Source organism: Heterocephalus glaber, unplaced genomic scaffold (assembly GCF_053883595.1).
Source record: "Heterocephalus glaber isolate CG9 unplaced genomic scaffold, H.glaber_assembly_v1.0 deba00000347, whole genome shotgun sequence".
NCBI classification, from domain to species: Eukaryota; Metazoa; Chordata; class Mammalia; order Rodentia; family Bathyergidae; genus Heterocephalus; species Heterocephalus glaber.
Window position 1 is genome coordinate 45,236,842 of NW_028258143.1, and position 24,245 is coordinate 45,261,086.

Genomic DNA, 24,245 nt, shown 5'->3' on the forward strand with positions numbered 1-24,245 from the left:
TGTCTAGTATGCAAGAGAAGCTGGGGAACCATTGGCAAATCATCTGCAGAAGTGTGATTATGAAGCTGGGACTTCTTACAATCTTTCAGCCACAGAACAGAATGAAAAAAAGAGAAAGAACTGGCATGTTCGAAGGGCACTTTAGAAAATCTGGCTCAAAAATGAAAATTTTCCTTCACTTTTTACATGTGATATAACTTTGTAAAAAACAGCTTTTAAAAAGAAGTAGGTATATTTAGCTTCAGTAAACTTGGAAGGTTAGAGGAAGTCCCTGATGTACATCACTCCACTAGCAAAGAATGGCTCAACACTTCTAAGGTGGAAAAAAATACACTAAGGTTTAATTCTTGGTGGAGCAATAATTGTTCTGTAATTGTATAAGGAGCCTTAATTAGCCAATTAAATCGTGCTTCCTCATCCTCCATATATCTATATCTTTATCTATGTCTCTATCTATCTATATTTATATCTGAGCTCTCGTCTGGTGGTGGAAAACCTTTCCTGACTTTGAAACAAGGACTGGAAATATCAGTTCAAAGACATCTTCACAGTGGTTGAGTCATAAGTCCAAATTCCTGTAATCTGTAGGAGACTTTGCGCTTGTTGTCTTCCCTCCATTTTCTTGGCTCCGCACTGAGGACTGCAGCATGGTGTGTGGACCCGATTTCCTGTGATGCTCTACTCTCTAATTTCACACGGGGGCAGCAGAGAGGCAGAGTAGGAAGCCCTGAACAATCTAGAGGAGACTGAAGCTGGGCTTAGTGTTTTCAGAAACATCCCTTCAAAGATTAAATCATATGCTTCATCTTTTTGAAACAATCGTATTCAACTGATTTGTCAGTTCTCCTTTAAAAGAAAGATCAGATCTGCATCTAAGAATAGGTAAGTGCTTGTGAATACAGTATTGCTAGGTTGTATCTGCTTTGCTCAGAATACATTTCCTAATTTTTCCTGGGTAGTCACAGCATGACAAAGAATTATTTAGTAATTACTCCAGTACATTGCCCTATATTCTTAAAAATAATTATCCTGAACATACTCCAAGCCCTGGGACCCTATTTTGATACACATAGAAGCATTTTTTTATTTAATGAACGACTAATGAAATAATAATAGCTTTGTGTTACATTTATGCACTGTCTTTGGCTGTATCTAGGTTGTAATAAAAATTTATGGAGTTAATTTGAATATTGTGCAATAATTATTACTATTGAATTACAAGGATGAGCACGATGTATTCCCCAGGCTCCAGGCTTCCTGTCTCCCGAGAATGCCTTTGTTTTCTCTGCCCAGAGCCCCCCGCCCCGCTTCCCTCGCTTACTTCCAGACCCTCCCAGCCTTCCAGAAGAACAATGGGTCTGCATGCTCCTGGTTTCAGGGCAGAGGGACCACCTCCAGGCAGCTTTGCCCGCTGCCTCTCACTTTTCTTGGCAGTTCTATGCCTCTCCTTCTTACTCCTGTGGTGCCTTATAGGTTTCTGTGGGATCTTTGTCTTGTTTTTAATTTCATCTCCAGCACCTACTCCTATGTACTGTTGGGGATAGGGAGTGAGGAACAGAAAATTTTCAAACTGTTACAAAGAAGTTGAAAGATTTTTCCACCCAACCTATTTTAGGGTGGGGATAGGGAATTCACAGTGGAGGTCATAGGAAGGATGAACTCTTCGCAGCAAACATTTGACAGGTAAGACCACATAGATCTCAGGTCTGCAGCCAGTCAGGGTCAGTTATATGACTCAGTACTGACAGGAACTGCGGACTTAAAAGAAATCAAAGCATGTTTGTGAAAATGCTTTGTGTGGTTCTAAGCATGAAAGAGTGAACAGAACATATCTGTTGAAAAACAAAAGCAGCTTAGACTTCACAGAGATTTTAGCAAACTCTTCTCTTGTAGATTTCTGGTGGTAAAGGGAATTTTCTCAAGGGCATCTGTCTGTGCTGCAGGTCACTGAAGCCTGCAGCACTGTGGGGAGATGGGGAGCTCCTTCCAGAGAGGAGGCTCTGCCTGCCTTGTTAGCATCTTGTTGCTAGGCAATGGCTCCTCCGTGAAAGCTCCTCTCCCTCTTCAAAGATGGAGGGAGGTCTTGCTGAGGGAAATGTAGTTAGTATAAATTGGACCATATGCAAACAGTATTTAGCTCTAGCCCTCAAAACTGCCTTACCCTACAAGGGAGACGAATAATTTCTACTTAAAAAAAAACACCTCATCACTTAGCAACCATAGTATAACTCCTCTCTCTTTTTCTGCAAAGCAATATACTTCTTATAGATTTATTTTTTACCTTTCTGCCCATATGCCTTTCCAATTTGATTTAATGAGATTCAGTAGGGCATTGTTTGTGATAGTATTTCCTTGGAATGCTGAATTAATTTCCATTTGAAAAATTACTATAGACCTGCAGCTTTAAGCAGCTTTTAGTATGTATTACATAATGATAAAATGTAATGATAAGATATAAAGGATTGTTAATTCAAGGATATACTATATAAATAATCTAGTTTTAAAGACAAAATGTAGACAGGGCATTCTATTTGTATACATCTGAAAACCCTACACATGATTTGCTAGACTCTAAAATTTAGAAATCAATTGGAATAATTATTTTTATAATTATTTCTATTTTATAATTATATTTTATAATTATTTCTATTTCAAAATACATTCAGACTATAAGAGCTTTTTGCATTAACCTTTTAACAACTCTTCGTGTTTTAAATTCTTGTTCAGTTTAGGGAGCCAAATTTGCAATTTGTTTATTCCTCATCTTGTCACAGATTTTTGGATGCTTTTGACCAAATTAACACAGTTACATTGTAGCAGTTCTTTTTTTAAAAAAGCTTCTCAAGGATTGGAATTTATAAATACAGAATTTTAAAATTATTTTATGAGGGAGCTTTGGAATTCTGTTCTAATTATTTCTTCTTTTAACTGTTCATTTTTTCTTCATTTTTTTTTAGTAAATGTGTGTAGGACATGTTTACGTTCCTTGAGGGGAGTTGTTACAAGTGCATGATTCTTTTAGTCTCCTGTTCCTCTTCTCCTTCCTTTCCTCCTCCATCTTCCTCTATCTCTTCACCTTTGAGAAAGATCTATCTCCCTATCTCTTACTATTTTTTATTTTGCTCTTTATTTATACCTTGGGTTTCTTATATAAGAGAAATCATGGGATGTTGAAGCTTGTGTGTCTGATTTACTTCACGTAACAGTATAATCTCAAGGTGTATGCATTTTCCTACAGATGTCTCAAGTTTATTTTTCTTTGTGGCAGAGTAGTACTCCATTGTGTATAAATACCACATTTTCTTTATCCATTTATCTGTTGATGCACATATATGCTGTTTCCAAGATACAGCTGTTATAAATTATGCTGCTATGAACATAGATGTACATGTATCCTTGTAATACATTGGCTTTAACTCTTGAGAAGATACCTAGAAGGGGGATAGCTGTGTCAAATGGAGTTTCAGAGATTGGAGGAATCTTCATACACTGATTTCAATAGTGGTTGTACTAGTTTACATTCCCAGCAGCAGTGTAAAAGGGTTCCTGCTTCCTTCCGGCCTCCACAACCTCTCCAGCATTTGTTACTATTTGATTTCTTCATGATGCTCATTCTTTCTGGGATAAGATGGAATCTCAGTATTGTTTTAATTTGGATTTCTTTAATGGTCAGTGATATGTTGAACATTTCTTTATATATTCATTATCCATTTGTACTTCTTTTTCTGTGAAGTGCCTATTCATTTTGCTTGCCCATTTTTTGATTGGGTCTTTTATTTTTTGGGGGGGGCTCTGATGTTTTTTTGAGTTCTTCATATATTTTAGATATGAGTTCTCTGAGGAATCACAGGCAAAATAAACTTTTCTCATTCTGTATGTTGTCTTTTCACTCTGTTGGTTGTTTCTTTTGCTGTCCAGAACTGTTTTGATTTGATATGATTCTATTTGCTAATTTGCAGGATTATTTCCTGTGCAACTGGAATTCTGTTCAGAAAGTCCTTGTCTATGCCTATGACTTCAAGAGTTTTGCCTATTTTGTCTTCCATCAGGTTGTTTCTGTTTTTACATTTAGTTTTTGATCCATTTTGATCTTAGTTTAGTACATGGTGAAAGGTATGGGTCTAGGTTCAATCTTCAGCATGTGGATAGCCAGAGCTCTCAATACCATTGATTAAAGTGGCTATCTTGCCTTCAGTGTATATTTTTGACCCCTTTGTCAAAGATCAGGAAGTTGAGCCAGGTTTGGTGGTGTAAGCCTGTAATCCCCACAGTCAGAAAGCTGAGGCAAGAGGATTGCCTTAAGTTTGAGGCCATCCTGGGCTGCATAGTGAGTTCAAGGACAGCCTGAACTGCATAGTGAGACCCTGTTTCAAACAAAACAAAGCAAAGCAAAACAAAACAGATTAAATAGTTGATTGTACTTAGGGGTGTTTCTGCAGCCTCCATTCTGTTCTGTTGTTTCTCATATCTGTTGTTCTGTCAGTACCATACTGTTCTTATCACAGTAGCCTTGTTATAAAACTTTGGGCCTAGGATGGTGATGTCTCCTGCTTTGTTCTTTTTACCCAGCATTGCTGTTGCTATTCTGAGTCTCTTCTGGTTCATGTGAATTTTTAGGATTGTTTTCTCCAGTTCTGTGAAGAATGCTTTGGAATTTTGATTGGAATTGCATAATATTTGTGTGTCAATTTTGGAAGTATTGCCATTTTGTCTCTATTGGTCTGCTTATCCAGAAATGGGATATTTTTCTATTTTTTGATGTCTTCTTCAATTTCTTTTTTAAGAATACTGTAGTTTTTGTTGTAGAGGTCTTTTACTTCCTTGGTTAGGTTAATTCCTAAGTATTTAATTTTTCTTACTATTGTGAATGGTATTTTTTCCTAATTTCTTTCTCATGGGTTCATTATTAGTGTACAAGAATGCTTCTGATTTTTATATGTTGATTTTGTATCCTGCTACATTACTGAATTTGGTTATTAATTCTAGGAGCCTTTTGGTAGATTTTTTGAGATCTTCTTTGTAGAGGATTATGTCATATACAAATAATAATAATTTGACTGCTTCCTTTCCTATACATATCCTTTTTATTTCTTTCTTTTGACTGATGGCTCTTGTTAATATTTTGAGTACTATATTGAATGAGAGTGGTGATAGTAGTCATCACTTGAATTGTTCCCGATTTTAGAGGAAAAGCTTTCAGTTTTTCACTATTTAATATGATGTTGGTAGTAGATTTCACAAATGGTTTTTGTCAGATCAGACAAGGTCCTTCTATACCTATTTTCTTCAGGGATTTTTTTTTCTTTTAATTGTGAAAGGACATTGGATTTTGCCAGGGGCTGCTTCTGCATCTATTGAAATGATCATGTGATTTTGTCCTTGCTTTGTGATGTATTACATTTATTGACTTGTGTATGTTAAACCATCCTGGGATGATTATCTGGGAAGAAGCCTACTTGGTCATAAAGTATGATCTTTTTGATGATTTGTTGCATTCTGTCTGCCAATATCTTGTTGAGAATCTTTGCGTCTATATTCATTAAAGAACTACATTTGGTCTATAGTTCTCTTTTTTTGGTTGGATTATTGTCTGATTTTGGATTCCTGGTACCTTCCAGCAATAACTATGAGAGTCCTCCTTCCTTTTCAGTTTCATTAAAATCTTGAGGAGTATTGGTGTTAGATCTTCCCTGAAGTTTTTGTAGAATTCAGCAACAAACCCAACTGGACCTGGGCTTTTCTTAGTTGGTAAGTTACTTATCACTGCTTCAATTTCATTGTCTTTTATTGGATACTCAGGGTTTTTAAATCTTCTTGGTTCATTTTGATAATTAATATGTATTTAGGAATCTATTAATTTCTTTTGAATTTTCCAATTTATTGGTGTACAGCTTTGTGAAATAGTTGTTAATATTGTTTTTAGGTTTGTCAGTGTTCTTTACGTTTCATCTTTTACAGTTCTAACTGCATTGATTTGGGACTTTCTTTTCATTATTTGCTTAGATTGGCTAAAGTTTTATCCATTTCTTTATTTTTTTGAAGAACCAATTTTTAGATTCATTAATTCTTTGTATTGATTTCTTTGGTCTCAATTTTACTGATTTCTTTTCTGATCTTTATAATTTCCTTTCTTGTACTAGATTTGGATTTGGATTGTTCTTGTTTTTCTAGGACCTTGCGGTGCATGATTAGGTTAGTTATTTGGACTCACTTTGTCTTTGTGATGATAGCATTCACAGCTATAAACTTCTCTCTTAGGACTGCTTTCATTATGTCCTGTAATTTCTGGAATGTCGGACTGGCATTATCATTTAGTTCTAGAAATTGTCTTATATCTTTCTTGATTTCTTCTGTAAACACTTGTTTAGTTAAGAGTGTATTGTTTAATTTCTATGCATTTGCACAATTTCTGTGTTTTCTTTTGTTGTGTATTTCTAATTTTGTTGCTGTATGGTCTGATACTATGCATGGTATAATGTCAATTCTTTACATTTACTTAAGGTTGATTTCTTGAGTAGTATGTCGTCTATTCTGGAGAAGGTGCCCTGTACAGCTAAAGATGTGTATTCTGTTGTTGGGTAGAACACTCTGTAGATATCTATTAAGTCCATTTGTTTGAAGGTTTTGTTCAACTTTGATATTTCTTTATTGAATTTTTTTGTCTAGTTGATTGATTTATTTATTCTTATAGTGAGATATTGAAGTTCTCCACTACAATTATGTTTTATGTTTATCTAATCTTTTACATCTAGTGGTACTTGTTTTATGAAGTTGAGGGTACCACTTCCTTAGTAAATCCTTATATTCATCACAAAGTTTTTTGCCCCTTCCCTCACCCAATTTGATTCTCCAAGTCTGATAGATGATGTCATTCAACACCAATAGTTCTGATTAGAAGTCTATAAACTTTTGAATCCTTAAATAAGTTTAGTGAAATTGAAAGGATTCCCTGAGCCATTTAATTTTAAAATTTTCTTCCTTCCTGTTTTCTTCTATCATGTAGCTTACATCTGTTGATTTCCATCTTTATTAGTCAACATATATGGGTAGCCATAGAACTCCAAAGTGAGCAGCATAAGTAATAAAGGGTTAGTTCACAGTAGCGTTCAACTCCCCATATCAGCATCTAGTATCCCACAAAGATGCTCTTCTTACTGTCTTGTATCTGTTTGTCTCATTGTGTTTTGTCCTTTTAAACTATCTTTTTTTGAGCAGGGATGATGGGGCTTTAACCAAGGGTCTTATGCTTGCTAAGCACATGCTCTACCACTGAGCTATGCAACCCCTTTCATTATCTTAATCTCTGCTTTTGTATCCAGGACTTCCATTTGGCATCCTGGGTCATATCTTTCTAGATTAAACAGAAAGAAAGAAAGAAAAAAAGAAAGAAAAAAGAAAGAAAGAAAGTAAGTAAGTAAGAAAGAAAAAAGACCTCTAAAATACCAATATTTCTATTCTAGGAAAGAACTCAGGAATGTAATCATGAGTCACATGCCTCTGGAACATCAAGACCTGTGGTGATGAAAGAAAAGAGTGAAAGAAAATGAGGCTTCCAAGTGTTTGAAAGGGAAGACTGGAGTAATAAGAATGGGAGCACCATTGATTGCAATGAGGGGACTAAAGAGAGCCACTATCCCATTACTTGCCAAGACCTTTGAGGGAAAGAAAATGAGTTAGATGTACTTGCTGCATATAAGGAATATACTCTCTGTTGGGAACTACAGATTTACATACTAATACCTTTAGTACACTGTTATTTCTGAGAAAAAAGTTTGCACATAGCATGGCTTTCTGGGATCTTAGAGAACTTTGCTAGGAACATGGAGGTAGGATGTACAAGATGTCTGAGCTGGTGTTGCCCAGAAGGTATGTGTGGTGATAATTATTTTTGCAATGATTCTTGAATAATATACAAGATTATAAAAGCCCAACAAAGGTAGCAGTTCATCTAGGCAGATGGATCAGCACAGACACCCAAAACATGATGCGTTTATGGAATGTTGGAGGTTCAGTGTGGGTCAAGTAGAGGGTAGATGCTGGGACTTGCTGGGAGACACCTGAAAAGACAAACAGAACTAATATCATAAAAACCCTTTAGGCCATGATAAAGTTTCAAGTTTCAGTTTATCCTGTATTTGAAAAGGAGTACTGAGAAATTTTAAATTGAATATAAAAATCTGATTAAGCATTTGAGTTGGTAAGTAAATATCATTGTGGATCAATTCTTAATTTGCAATATACCCTGGAGCCTCTGGTATCGTTTGCACAACTCCATAATCCAAATGCCCAAAAGGTTATTAAAATAGCGCTCTCAATCTTTTCAGTGTGGTGCACAGACAGAGAATAATAATATTTACACAGAAACTTGAGATAGCTTGAGAACAGTGTTTGTAGCTAGCAGTTCATGTCTACTCTAGGTCTCATCTATTTGTCATGGGGTCTGAAAAGATGTATTCTATCTCCTCAGACCCATTTACTGTAAACTACTGGAGAAACTCTAGAAATCTAAATTAGATTGGGGACATGGTATCTTTTACTACAGATTTGTAATCAGTTGTTTTGTCAGTACTACAAATGCTGTTAAACTTTTGAATGGCAATAAATTAAGTCTCAAAATGCTTTGCCCCTTGAAGATCTTTAAAAATTTTGTATTACAGTTTTAACAACTGGAATTTTTGCAAACAAAAATTTCTTGCACAAAGGTGAACTGTGTTTTGAAAAGTAGATTTGATTACTCAAGTGTGATGAAATCAACAGTTCAGGAGACAATTGCCAGTGAAAAGATAGTTTATTACTCATAGCGATCTCAGGGAGGGGAAGGCATGCAGCGCCAGTGGGGAAGTACCAAGGTCAGTCTGCAGTGAGAGAGAGTGAAGGGGAAATGAAGGCAGGTAGCTTATCGTGGTTTCTGCAGGAAGAAACAGATATGGCAAGTTAAACTGGGGTTAGGATCAGCTAGTTTGAGTAATTTCAGTGGGCCCTGAGGTGTAGCATCTACATTTACTTGTCTGGCATCTGACTCTGGGGTGATCAGAGCAGGGGGATAGTAGCTAGAAGATGAGAACCCAGGGAATTGGGAATGTGGACTATGGATTGATTGCATATGAAAAGTGTGTCAGTGGCAAGGTGTTTGCTGTCTGTAGGCATAGTCCCTTCCAATGTTAGTAAGGTCCCAAGATTTCAAAGGACTAGAAATACAGAAAACAAAAGCCATGGTTAATACAAAACATAATGGTCTTGTATTCTCTCCAACATTTTTACACACCATTGTTAAACAACATAGAAATTACACTTTCTGAGTAGAATAAAGGTAAAAAATTTAAAACTCAATCATATCCTTAATAACATATTGAAAAGAAAGTACAAATAAGAATTTGATAAAAAGTATGTTTATAAATTTACAGTGAGAATTCTACAAATCACAAAACATCTTAATTTTTTAATTGTCTAATGGTAAAAGTAATTCGTTTGCTAATTGAATGAGCCACTAAAACATGAAACATTACATAGAATTAATGTTTGAAATCTTGATAAGCTATCAGTTGTCTCAGTTTTTTATGATAGAAACAATAACTATTCTGAGAAATATTGAAGTACATAATTCGAAATAGTAGTACATGAGTCGAAACCAATTGGGACATACTTTACAATTTCCCAGGTAGGGGGAGACAAGCAAGGAGCATGTTGGGTAGAAGTAAGAAGCTTGTATGAAGCTTACAAATGCAGGACAGCCTTCCACCTCATTGCCATAGAAATTATTAGTTAACCATATAACAGACTTAAACACATTGTAAAAGATTATAAGATATAAAAGTTACGCAGATTCATCGATACATATATAATTGAAGAAAAATATGTGAATAATACAAATGTATTATTGCACTGAGAACTTTGTTTATAGTCTTACCTGTATTAATTCATAGCTTAGTTATGTGCCATAATTATCTCAATGCACTGATCTTATTTTTCATTTTTTTCATTATTTTTCTAAGTATATAATGCCATATATCAACTACAGATATCATCAGAGAAAGGCTTCAAAAAAATAAGTCTTTGAACTAAATTCAGACATTTGCTATGACTATGCTGTTTAAAATTTATTTATTCAGTCTCTTGGGCTGTTTAGTGTAATAATAGGCATATAAAATTTGTCAGTTTTCTAAAGTATAGCTAGAAAAATTTTGAACTTACAATGATCATAATGATTTTACTGGCAATAAATCTCCTCCAGTAAGCATAGTACACAAAGCATTTGAATTTTCATTCTGTTTATTCAGAAGATAGATTATAGTGCTACTGACTACAATTCATCCATGCTCTTTTGCTTTTTCTTTTAAGTTCACTTATGCACCAATCAATTTAATTAACAGAAAAAGAATTAAAGCTTTCTCATAGATCATTTTGATATATGTTGTGTTCCTGTGTGAGGTATTGGCCATTCAATTAATGGAAATGTGATACTCTTGAAATGAAAAGTTGGAGAAAATGCCATTTAGTATTATGGTTGGAGGGCATCACAGGAGAATGATTTTTGGAGGAAAAGATCTTTAAATAATAAGCTGAGTATTCAAAGTTAAATGTTTGAACATAATTCTCAAGAGAGAGGTTTCATCAGAGGATCATTAGGATTACAGTGTTGTAAATAGAGTTGAATTAGGAAAAAGTACAGTAGCATTTAGAAATAGCATTTAGGCAGAATTGTAGAGGATATGAAGGAAATTGGAGTTGTATATGGCACTGAACCTCCAATTATGACAATCTTTAAATGAAATTTGCTTTTGAATTGGAATATATAATATTGTTAATGCAAATATTTTATTTATAATAGCAGAGATGGAAATGTCATGCTAGGCCATCTCCTGCCAATGCAAAATAGACTCCTGAAGTCTGCTTATGATAACTTTGTCCATGATGGCTTAACATTATTGGGTCAAATTTAATAGTGATGGGAAAAATATATTTTAAAGTAGAAGATAGTTATTTTGATTTGACTGTCTTTTTAGAAACACCAGTAGAATTAAATGTCACTATTATGAATTTCAGGTAACCCAATTACATATGAAGTAACTCAACGGAGGTGTCAAAACCAAAAGCAGCCCTGCTACGTCTGATAAACTGCCTGTACAACACTCAAAGTGCTTCCTGAATCTTTGATACTATTTAGGTTGATATGTAAATTATCTAGTCCAGCATGTGCAAAGAATCACTATGCAGCAACACAAAGATCAAAAGAAATGTGAGCTGTTAGTCTTTGGGACTTCAAAGACTAATAAAAATCATGAAGTTAAATGAAAAGTATTTTATATTTAGTACCAGAAACATTTAACAACACTAGCCATACAAACCTGGTTGAACTAAAGATAGTCTACTGAGTTCTTGTTGAAAAGGTCTCCAGCTACTTCTCACTGCAGCCTTTCTTGACTTCTCAGTACATACGAAGAGATCAGTAATGAAGAATGCTCACAAGAAGATGAAACTGACAACCTATTAGCAGAGCTGGAGAGGAATTTTCATTAACTGCAATAACCATGAAAAGATATTTTAAAGTGCAGGTAATAGGCTCCTAATTTTTGGCTGTTTTTATTTTATCAACTTAAAAGGAGGAAAATGGTCTTTTTGGTGTCCTTGTCAGCAGACTTTCTCCTCCAGATATAGAGTTCAGAGAAACTGACCCACAAAAACCTGGAGCAAAACGACTGTTATTTTCGGATCTCTTCCTGGATTTTTCAGTATCTCCCGAGCACTTCCTCCTCCACCCCGTCACACACAGAGTGGGAAGGGCAACTATCAAAGCAGTCCACATTGAAAGGATATTAGGGAGAAGGAAGGTGGTGTATTTACTGGCAGTAGTAAGTTGCATCAGTGCCCAGTAGCATGGTGTCAGGGCTTTGTATGACTTCTAGTGTTTCCAATCCCACTATAAAGAGGATTGGGGAGCCAGTGAGTTGTAGGTAGTAGGAGGTTCCACTTCAGTGCAGAGAAACTTCAGTGGATTAAATGTTGCAAGTTGTTTATTTACTTGCCACAACATTGTAGATCATAATATTATAGATAAGTAAGTTAATTAGATATCTTGTTGGCAGGTAGACAGGGCCTCCCTTAAGGTGCCAGCCCTCCAGGAGCCAATACAGCAAGGAACCAACATGGAGAACAATTGAGGCACATTCACTGGTTAGCATTATAAAAAGAAAAAGAGGTACGACTTCCCCTAGAGATAGACAGCAGTGATTGATATTCTAAATGGGAAATTCCCACTATGTGACTTGTTTTTTCGTTTGATCCCCGTTTAATCAATATTAGCTGGGTGACTGTACTTGTAATCTTGTTGGTTGGTCATGGTTTTGTCCCACCTCATGCCTACTTTGTAAATTTCCATTGGGTCTGATAGTTTGTCTCACTTTGTACCTGCCTCACCACATGGCTTTGCTGTATAAAACATCTTTGAAAAGTGGGGTGAGTGGGCAACCCACTTTCCAGTCCCCCTCTGTCCCTCTTAGGCAGAAGCTTTCTTTCTCCCAACAAATTTTTCCTACTCTTAACCTCTGTTGTTCCTAGTATTCATTCTTCGATTTTAGAGAACACAAACTTGAGTTTCAGATATCTAGCAGGTTTGGGAGTTACATCTCTTCCCCCTATATCAATAATAGGAATTTATATATCAGGGCAAGTAGGAAATGTTATTTTGCTCATTTACTTTCTAAATATTTGGTATCTGTAAGTGTTGAGAGTCATTCTGGATAGCACTGAATTAGGTAATGTGGAGTAATCAAAAACCATTTTACTACAAAGAATATGAAAAATTGAGGGGAGGTAGTCCCATGATGGACACATCTGATACGATACCAAAAGACTTTTCTTTCTTTTCTGTGCTAAGAGCTGAGAAGACAGTAGGATTCAAAAAAAGGGATAATCATGGAATTAAAAGGAATTCTAAGGAGCAGAAATTCATTATGTGAATTATAACTGACATGGGTGATGCTAAAAGATAGAATTGACACTGCAGAAAATTGAATCAGTAATACAATGAAAGAAAGCTTTCTCAAAATATAGAGAAAAAGGCACAATAATAAAAGAAAATATGTAGGCAAAAATCATAGATATGAGATTCAAAAAGTGAAAATGAATCTCAAAATTACTGTGAAAAACAGACAAGAATAATTGGGTCAGAAGTACAAATTCAAGATGTAGCTGATGAAAAATTTCCGGAATCAATAGTGCTAGTTGAAGGACTACCTATGTTCAGACAAAAAGTAATATGAAGAAACTTTTAGTTAGACATATCTTGGGAATATTTTTTTAAATTCCAATGAACTAAGACTTTCCTTTTTTTTGAACTAAGACTTTCTTAGAAAAGCACTGAGATCAAAAAAAGCAGCCTCTTTGTAACAGAAGACTGCAATGACAGCTGTTGATTCCTCTCTATATGCAGGAAGATAACAAAACAACCAGATTTTACTGATTTTTTATAAAATTTAGAGGAAAATGTTGATCTTGTAACCTAAGGATTTTACATACAATAAGGTTTCTGTCATGAATAGGGGAGCAAAAATTACATTTTACATGAACATTATTCTCAGAAAATATATCACCTACATGCTTTGCAGAGTAACATCAGCAAACAAAAGGACAGATCACAATTAAGAATTTAAAAACGATAAAAATATTTAGAGTCTTTCCCATACCTTTTGTGGATTCCAAATTCATTGATTCCATGAAATTTGAAACATAATAAAATCCTATTCATAAAGGCTCCCTTAGCAACACGGTTCTATAGCCAAGATAGTCTTGGTTAAATTCAGGTACTGAAAATTTGTTTCCATGCCAAAGTCATCCATGCTTTAGTTTCCTGATATGTAAAATGAGAGTAATGATAGTATCTATTTCATAGAAAGTAGAAATTAAATAAATAATACACATACATGTTAGCTATTTCTCTTTACAGAATTAGAAATAACACTTTATATTATTACATCTCTTATAGGTGTAAATTACAGAAAAGAATATAAAACAATAGACATTTTTCTGACAGAAAGAGTGTAGTATATTGTTTAAGAATATAGACCAGACACAATGAATTTGGACGATAACTGAGGCTCTCTGAACCTTCATTTTTTCCAGATGTAAATGGGGGGAATAATATTTAATGCACATATAATGGGTCTTAATTTTCCATGGAAATTTCTAGTATTTGTATTGAAAGTCTTATGTTCAAGGAACCCTTCAGTCCCAGACAAATGGGGCCACTGGACAACCCTATTGCAAATTAAGAAGCTCTTATAGGTGCTTAGTATGACTTGAACACATTTCGAGTACTAAATGGCCACATATGGGTCTTAGCTACCATCTTGGAAGTGCAGTTCTAGACTAATGCTAGGATTAAGTGGAAGAAGAGATAAGATAATTACCTTCTCAAAATTATTTTTTCTCTAACAAGATGATTTTTAAAAATCTTTCATATTTCATGAGGCCACTCAACAATTCCTAATCTATGATTTCTTTTGTAAAGTCAGAAAGTATAGTTAGATAGTGATATACGAAGAGGTTTTTCTCATGTTTGAGGTTATCTGTCACACTGATCAAAACTTGATATATATGAAGTTTCATTCAGTCACTTCCCTGAAAGAAACTAGGCCAAATAGCAAAGCCCATTTTATTGCTCATTTATTTTAAAGGACTATAAACTTAGCCTGTATTCAAAAATTATCTGGTTTTAACAGTCATTTTGAGTCTCTGACTATTCTTTGTTTGAAAATAGTGTTTTCTGAAGAGATTATTAAATACAATATGAAATACAAAATTATGGTAGCTAAATTTAATGCTTCTAGATGTTTAAACTGGTTGCATATACCCCAGAAGGCCACAAGCAGATCATAAGAAATACTTGTTCTATTATTTTAATGACAGAAACTTGTAAAATTCTTCCTTAACCATTGCTAAATATGAGACCTTCTAATTTTGATTTATAGATTCAACATAGATTGCATAACCAATGGAAGTACAATTAAACAATGCAAACAATAAGGTCTTGTCTTTGTTTGATACTGAATTTGGGTTAGAAAATGAAAAAATACCCTTTTTATTTAAAAGAATATCCTATAGCTTCTAATTACACTCAATGAAGCCAAGAGAACTGACTCATACTGCACATAGTCGTTCCTACATAGTTCTGGGCCTGTTATCTGATATCTAACAATTCAAAATCTTGTCTTTGATTATTTCTGTTTCTTTGAGATGAAAGGTATAGGAGGCCAACAATCTGGCCCAGGGTGTCAAGTTACATCTCAAATGCCAACCTTAATTGATTATTAGCAGCTATAAGGAATTCTCCACTAAGGAGAACTGTGAGGTCTGGAGCAGTTCTCTGTGAAAATCAACCGAAAATGTCAGCAGTGGCTGTGGAAAGTGGGGGCACATATGCATATCCTAACCTCTTATCAACAACAAGCCTCAAGGTGATAGCGGTGCAGTCATTATTTCAGCAGAAAGTCTGGAGCTGCAAGCAGTTTCTCACACAAAAATGGGTCATTTAGATGCTATGACTAGAGAAAAATTTTGTAGTAGAAATTTTGCAAAAATGAGATAGAATCTTGGTCCATATGCTTGCGAGTGTCTTCCTTAAGGCAGCAGCAGGCCTAAGTACACTCCCAGTGGTCTGGGTCTGGTTATGTTACAGCCAGTGGGCACCAGCAAAGTGTGGAGTGGGTGGGTAAGAAAAGGTTCAATTTAAAAAGTGAAAAATCTCATGAAGTATCATAGATTCCTATAACATCAAAATATTCTAAAATCAGTTTCATCAGCCTGTAAACAGGAGTAAGTTACATTTGGATCTTCTTACAAAAAGATAATATCTGAATAACTCGAATGACTAGATAATTAAGTGGAAAAAACTACTAAATATAATTACATATAAAATTTGAATTAATTTGGGGAGTGCTTTAAAAATGTCATGATTTTAGTCAAAAGGTAATATATCTGCTTATTCTTTCACTAAATATCTTTGAATACCTAAATCATGACCTAGGTACAGTGAAGAATTGAATATGAAATGCCTACAAAAGACTCATAATTTGGAGGGTAGAAATGCGTAAATACAATTAAAAATGATATTCAAAAGTATAAATTACATAGTGCTCTTGGATTATGGAAAATATAGTTGAAGAAGACTTTATGGCTAAGGTGAGCTTTGAGGTCTGAGGAATCCCAAAATAGAGAAGAGATAACAAAGAGAGGACCCAGGAAAAAGCAAGGAGATACGACGTGCCAGTTTTAAGGGAGTAAATCATCTGACATAATTAAAAGTGCAGGATGTGTATGGGATAGAGTACCAAAGAATGAGCTTTAACAATTATATTACATATGAAGACCACATCCTTAAGACATGGACAATTGTCGGAATTTTTAAAACAGAAAAGGAGTATAGTAAGACCTGCATTTGTAAAGATAGCACTAGTGGCAAAATGGAAGGTAGGATGGAGAGAAGAGATCATGCGTCGCGGGGAAGTGAAGTTGAGAGATTGAAGGAACCAGGCTGTGCTTTGCGGCCCCGGGGTCTCTTATATTTGCTTTACTCTTTCTTGTTCTCTTCTATGGGACTATTTTACTTATTGATCACCCTGATTTTTTTACATAGCTTATAAGAGCTGTCATGATCTAGCCCCTTCCAGACCTTGGAGCCTGAACCTGTCCTCTTCTTCTCATTCATTGCCAAACTCCAGCTTCTTTTCATTACTCATCTGTAGCCAACTCCTTCCTGCCTCAGGACTTTTACACATCTAGTATCTTCTGCCTGAGCTATTCATTTCCTTCCTCTTTGTATAACCAACTCAACTTATTATTATTATTATTATTATTTTGGTAGGGGGGACCTTGCAGTTGTGAGGCAGGTGGCGGCCAACTCATTATTTTTTTAAGTTGAAGCCTGTAGTTATATCCTTGAGGGATCCCTTTTCCATATCCTCTTTCCTCAAAACACTTGTGTATGCATGCAGAAGAATAGACCACCCCAGTGTTTCTATGTCTCTGCATAGTGCTCTCCTTGTCTGTCAACCCATGGAAAAGGAAAAGCCTACTCTGGACTCTTTAAAGACTTACTCATAAATTATGTATTTGTTTATTGTCACTCCCCTTCACTAGAAAACATTTTGGACTTTACATATGTTATTTATTACTCTATGTGCTCAAGAATAACTTTTGAATACATTGTTATAACTACTAGTATAAGAGCTACATAATTTTATAGTTCAGGACCAACTGGGGATATGGAGGAGATAGAGGGGGAAGGGGGGGAGGGAGGGATTCCGAGTGGTGTGATCATCCTTGTGTCATATTTTCTTCTACAAGTTGGCAGGGACAGCAGATATGATGGTCACTTGGCAGGAGCTGTGGACACCAGCAGATTTAGTTGAGCATGAACTTTGGCATGATAGATACCGGAAAATACATTTAATATTCTAGGAACCAGAAAAGTGAAACTGAGAAAATCACATACAGATGTGCAAAGGATATGGACAGATGGCCAGGCAAGAATATATGTCTCAAATTGTTGAGATTATCTTCAGTGACTCACCATGAGTTTAGTGTAATGCTGCCATTTGAAATTTAATGACTGAGATATGTTATAGGAAGATATGTAAATATTTCTCCAGTTTTTATTTATCATATTGTCTCTGTTCTAGGCCCATTTCCTTCAAATGGTAGAAGTAATGATTGGTGTAGAAGCAAATAACAAATGGTTATTAGAATAACTCTAAAAGAAAAATATTGAGGAAATATTAATCCCTCATTGATTAAAAAGTTATTGTACATACAATCAATCCAACCATTTTAATTACTGCTCTAAAACAAGAGGAAGTAAGGTTAATCATTACAATTACTAGCAATATGAGTAAGGACTATGCTGTGTACTCACTATTATTGTCACAATGCTTGGCAAATAGAGTTCTCAATTAATATAAGTTGAATGAATGAAAAGGAAAAAGAAAGAGTTGGTTATTTAGTGCTCATATGCATGTATTTATATAGAAATAATAGAGGTGCTGTTGAAGTATTTATAATGTGAGTCACTGTTTCTAACACATTTACATGTAAGACACATTGAATATTCTTAAACTGTTTTAAAATGTGGATTTTATTATTAGTCAAGTATAGAGAGGACAATAGATCAGGAGATGACAGCCACTGACAAGGTAGTTTGTTAATTTCACTGTCCCTTCGGGAAGGAGACATGGCACCAGGCAGGTGTCAGTCTGGAGGCAGAGGGAGTAGGGGAAAGCACTGGCAACAGCTTCTGTCATGGTTTTCATTGGTGAAGAAGAGTACTATATAAGTGAATTGACTAGGTGAAGAGTTGGATCATTGGAATAATTTCAGTGGCCTCTGGGCCTTACAAATGTTCACTAATTGTTTGGTACCCAGGCCTGCAGTGATATATGGAAGCAGAATAGTGTCCCAGACTGCAGGAGCCTGATAAAAGGAGGTGGGTGGGTGAAGGAACTCAGTCTGGTTGGTTTGCATGTCAAAGATGTGCTTTCAGGCAACATGTTTTTTATCCCTAGGAAGTAGCTAAGCCTGGAAGGAGGCACTGTACCCCAGCAACACAGACTCAAGATGTTAAAGAGTGCCAAACACAGAAAACAGGAAAAAATGAACAATACAGAATTATAAGGTAGGAATTATTCAAACTTTTAAATGAGCATGAAGGTAGGCAGAGGCTAAACCACTTTCCCAAAATAAGAGAACTCGCAAGTTGGAATCCAAATGAAATAATACAATTTGGCTTTCAGAAATTCAGCTCTTCCTGTCTTATTACACTGTCACTTTACATAGAAAACACTGTTAAATAATACAAAAACTAGATAATACAAATTCATGCAGAACCACACAATAAAGAGCTAGATTAATAAAACCATGAGTATATTTGCAGTTAGTCTGTATAATCTTGGTGAGAGGTGAATGGATCATCAGCGAAGGACCTTGACTTTCTTACTCTTGTAAGACTTCATAATGTATTTTTAAGAATGTGGGTAAAGACAATAAAGAATATATTTATAGCTTTCAAATATTACATTGCATTGTGATTTCTTTTTCAGTGCTGGGGATTAATCTCAGGTTCTTTTGCTTGCTAGGCAAGTGCTCTTCTAATGTGCTATACTTTCCAGTTCCATGTTATAATTTTTTAATATGAATTTTCCACTTTAGAGGTTGTCTAGAGGCAGAGCCTCTATTTACCACAGTATCTCTGGTGCCTGATATAATAAACATTATTTCAAAAGATGTGGAATATTGAAACTCAGGTAGTAGAATAACTAGATTGATGATAACATAGTAGATACTAACAGAAACATAGATAGGATGTGCAGGATTTGGAAGACAATAGCCTGACTTGGATTGCTCTGTGTTCTAAACTCAAATGTCTTCCTTATGTAACAGCTCAGAGAGAATTATCAGGGGTGCAATAGACACTAGGAAGCTGTGGCTACTTCCTGATTGCACATTGGCTATTCTGCAACCCCAAATGTTCCCCAGATGATTGGTCACATGGTCTTTATTCATTAGTTAAATGACTGGGTGCTAATGAGGCAGTGGTGAGGAGGCCAAGCTCACAGAATTGGATTAGGTAACAGGAGATAGTTAAATATTTAAAGGTAATAAAAGGAGCAAGGATTAGTAGTATAATAAAATCCTTTTGAGAAACTGAAAGTGTAAATGAGGACCAAAATGTATACTAGATAATGTGAATTAGGAAGAAAAGGGTCAAAGGGGAAGGGAAAGTAGGGAGGGAGGATGGGGAAAAGGAAAGAATGGAAGAAAAATGAGAAAAGTGAAAAATGGAAACAAAGCTTTTGTAAATAGGAAGGGGTAGAGGGATGGAAGGGAGGGAAGGGGAATGGGACAAAGAACCAAGATATATCATGTACAGGTACAAATTCCCAATGATGAATGTGATCATAATGTATACCTAAAATGTACCAATAAACTTAATGAATACAAAAAGTATTTAAAAAAATCAGATCAGCATATTTCCATGTGGTGTTTTTGGTTCATTTTTTCTCTCTTAATCTTTAGGAGATTTGTTTCTCATGGAAGAACATTTCACTAAGCATATGGGAGTTAATTGCATTTAGCTATTTTAGATTGTAAAATGAATGCACATTCAATATTAGACTGTTCATACCACAGTCTTTTGCAAGAACTGAAAAGCAAGAATGCTTATTCCCACATTTTGTTTAAATTTTAATTGCATTTTGAAGAAACCCAGAAGCTTCTAGCCAAGATTTGCAGATATTAGAATCTGGGTCATTATACCAGCACACAAATTCTATCTGTAGGACAATAAAACAGTGGTCAAGGAGAAATGATTGAAGTGACTTTTTCCTACTTTTTACAAGTCAATAAAAAATATTTTGAAGTATTATTATGCTAGGAAAGATGGGTTAATCTTGTTTGTCACATTTTGTGTATTCTTTTGGTGTCTACATGGATGCAGGTAGTTTTAGAGACATGTTTCATTAATAATTGCTAGGGTTATTAATTGGAAATATAGACTTTGGATTCATTTCCTTTACCTTCCTGCAGAAGGTGACAGCTTCCACTTCTCTTTTTATATCAAACCAACTTAGTTTGATTAACTGTCTTTTCTTTTATAAATATTTATGGAGTAAGAAGAGGACAAAATCAAAGAAATTAGACATGGTTGGATATGGTCTGTTCAAGTTGGATATTGTGTATTATTTCAATTATTTGTTTTTAATAATTTATTTCTTGTCATTATTTTGTGAGTGTCAAAACAAAAAAGCAGGATGGTGTGAATTTTTCAAATTACTTGTTTACTGGGTACCTTCATTGTTAATTTTCAGAGAATTTTAGTGAGTCAAGGCTCAAAAAGTTTGCTAAATATACTTTAAAAAAATTCTTTTATTGATACATTTTAGGTATACAATACATTTACATTTATCATTGGGTGCTTGTACCTGTACATGATGTATCTTGATTCTTATTTTTTCCCCCATTACCTGTGCATCCTTCACCCCCTCCACCCTTCCCTATTTACATAGATTTTGTTTCCATTTTTTTTCTTTGCTCATAATTTTCCTTTCACTTTTAAAAGGATTTTCCACAATCATTCTAATATTTTCTAGTAGTATAACTTAAAAACAGTGTTTTGCACGTGTACTATGTGCCAGTCATGTACCAACACCAAGATTACCAATCTGAATAACACGTAAGTCTTGCTTCCAAGAAACAATTGAGTCATTAATTTTCTAACAGATATTAAAATTTTAAAATATGAAACATGAATTTAAATAAAAACCAATATTTGTAAATGTTAGAGAATTTGAGTTAAAGATAGACATTACTAGATCTTACTTTTGTGTGTTTGTGTTTCCTTGATACTTCTGCTTCTAAAAAATAGAAATATCAGGTAAGAAATTCTATAACATTAACTTTGTTACCTGGATGTTTTTCCCCTGGTTACCCATTCTAAGAAACTATCCTTAGATCCTAACAAATGAGGTCATGGGAATTGAAGGTGGACTGAACTAGCACAACTATCATAAGTTAGAAGAGAAGGCATTGAGTTGTATTCTAGGGCAGAATCTTTAAGAAAACCCATTATACCTTTTGTTGATTGAAGACATCAAAGGCTGCCTTTAAACAGTACAAATACAATCCTGAAATTATTAGTGAGGATTTTTGCCCCCTACTCCTAAGAACAATGACAGTAGCTAAATTTCAGTAAGCCCTTCTTTGACCCCGTGCTCTGCACATCTAATTCCTACAGCAGAGGAGAACAATCCTTTAAGATTTAATATCACTCCTTCTGGAGCTAGTTGGTTTGAATTTGAATCTATGAGGACACCCAGTATTATTCCCAAAACAACATTTTCTAAATAAAATTTGCTACTCCCACCAGCATACGCTATATTTACTATCACTTTTACCGTTATGTGCTATTCTACTAAAAATTGGTAATGGCATTTTTATCCAGTCACCTACTCTGAAAACATAAAGTCATGTTCAAGCCTCCATTTATTTATCTTTTAATTTCTGATCCTATGGATTCAAAATTAATCCTTTGCTCCTTTAAACCAAAGCCATTGTATTCATTGTAGCTCTCAGCATTTTTTAAGTGGGCCATCCCACTCACCTCCTCTTTTGTATTTGATGTTATCCTGCTACAATATATGACTATGAAACCGTCTCACAAATAACTATGGCAAACTCAAATCAAACTTTTTTTGAGGGGGCGCTGAGAATGCAGCTCAGTGATAGAATGTTTGGCTTGCATGCTTGAGGCCCTGACTTAAATCCCAGTACTGCAAAAAGGAATTTAAAAAAATTTCTCCATTACCTTCAAATCATTTATAGATAGCTTCCTTTTCAGAAGTTTACAAAAACATCTGTTTGAAATATTTGTCTTGTGGTTTCACTTCTGGCATTCTAAGAGCTTAGAAGTTACTCCTCTGTACAAAAAAGAACAAAACGCCAAAAAACCCCCTAAAACCCAACAGTTTTTCTTCTTAAGAGCAGTAGCAACACAGGGCTAAATCCCCATCCAAACTAGTGAGACAAATAGCTACACAGAATCACAATTTAACAGAATAGATACTCACCAGCAGAAACTGCAGGACAGAGCCAGAACTAAGGTAGAAAAACCTGAACTGCAGTTCATGAGTTGTTGGAAGTTCAGGGTTGACAACGCTGAGTTAAAACTCCAGAAAGATCCAGTCACTGGGACCCCCACATTTTTGTGAGTTGGAGCTTCAGTAGCATCCTCTCTCAGTGAATACTGGGGAAAGTCCCGCCTATTTCAGGAAGGGGTAAGGGAAAAGGAATCTTTTTTAAATACTCCAGAGCATTTTGTTCTTACTAAGTCTCACCCTCTGTGTGATCAGCTTTATGTTCTGAGTTTTAATGTTCTGGGGACCTAGCAGAGACTAATCAACCTGGGAGAGTGTAAATACTCAACTCCAGCTAGCCCTAAATTTTCACATGGCGTAAAGGAAGTATTCAATAGCTCCCTTCAGCCATCCTGTACCATCTAAGAGGGGATGGGGTGGGAAACCTAGAAGTATGAAATTCACAGTCCAGGGGAATGGGTTACCAAAAGGCTTCATCATAGGACTATGAAATACTCCTCTTTTCTTCACTGTACCCAATTACTGAATTGCTAAGGTGTACTTATTTACCCTTACCAATGTACCCAGTGCATCATGTCTGTTTTAACAAAATGCATTAAAAGTCATAGTAAAAGCAGAAAACAAAAACACAGCTTGAAGAGACTGATGATCACACTAGGATTTTAAAAATACCAGGATTAATATGTTAATAGCTTTAATGTAAAAAGTAGACTACACACAAGGACAGAGATAATGTAATTAGAGACTTGGAACTTTAAGAAAGAATCTAAGAAAAATATTTGCAATTAAAGACACTATAACAGAAGTGAACAATGCTTTTGATGAGCTTATTAGCAGATGACATGTATAATAAATCTATGATCTTGAAGCTATCTCAATAGAAACTTCCAATACTTAAAAGCAAAAAGAAAAATGACTGAAATGAGGTGAACAAAATACTTAACTTCTGTGGGACAACTTTAAAAGGTGCAACTTATGTATAATGAGAGTAGTAAAAAGAAAAGAGAAAGGAACAGATACTATCTAAAGTAATGACTGAGAATTTCCCTCAAATTAATATCAAGCACCAGACAACAGATACAGGAATATCAGAGAACATAGGAGAGATAAATTCTAAAAACTCCTAGGTATGTCATATTCTAACCACAAAAAACTAAATGTAAAGAAAAAATCCTGGTAAAAGCCAACAGGCATAGGGGAAAACTTACTGACAGAGTAGCAAAGATGAAGATTGCATTTAACTTCTTAGAAACCATGTAAGCAAGAAGAGAGCAGAGGAAAAATCTTTAAAATATTGAGAAGAGAAAAAAATACTTCATCAACCTAGAATTCTGTATCACTTTTTGTCTGTCAAAAAGTGAAGAGAAGCAAGTACCTGGACAAGCAAAACATGAGAGAATTCATTACCAGTATACCTACATTGCAAGAAACGTTAAAAGGAGTTCTTTAGGAGAAGAAAAACAATGTAGGTCAATATTCAAAGCTATCTAAATAAAGAAAAGTTATCAGAGATGGAATAAAGGAATGTATCATGAAATCTTTTGTTTTACTACTCTTAATTGACTTAACAGATCAATTAATAATTATCAGATTGACCTCACAGGT

The 24,245-nt window shown here is 35.0% G+C and overlaps 1 long non-coding RNA gene across 2 annotated transcripts in view; it reads left to right on the forward strand.

The window, feature by feature from the left end:
• Window positions 1–686: 686 nt before the first annotated feature.
• LOC147829943 (uncharacterized) overlaps window positions 687–24,245 on the forward strand; it is a 38,847-nt gene continuing 15,288 nt past the window's right edge. Inside the window, exons 1-5 of one of the 2 annotated variants that reach the window (XR_015446751.1) lie at window positions 687–882; window positions 5,651–5,748; window positions 7,461–7,866; window positions 11,044–11,552; window positions 18,555–18,664. This is a non-coding gene — a long non-coding RNA (uncharacterized LOC147829943). The remainder of the gene's footprint in view (window positions 883–5,650; window positions 5,749–7,460; window positions 7,867–11,043; window positions 11,553–18,554; window positions 18,665–24,245) is intronic. The other variant, XR_015446753.1, reaches the window with a different exon arrangement.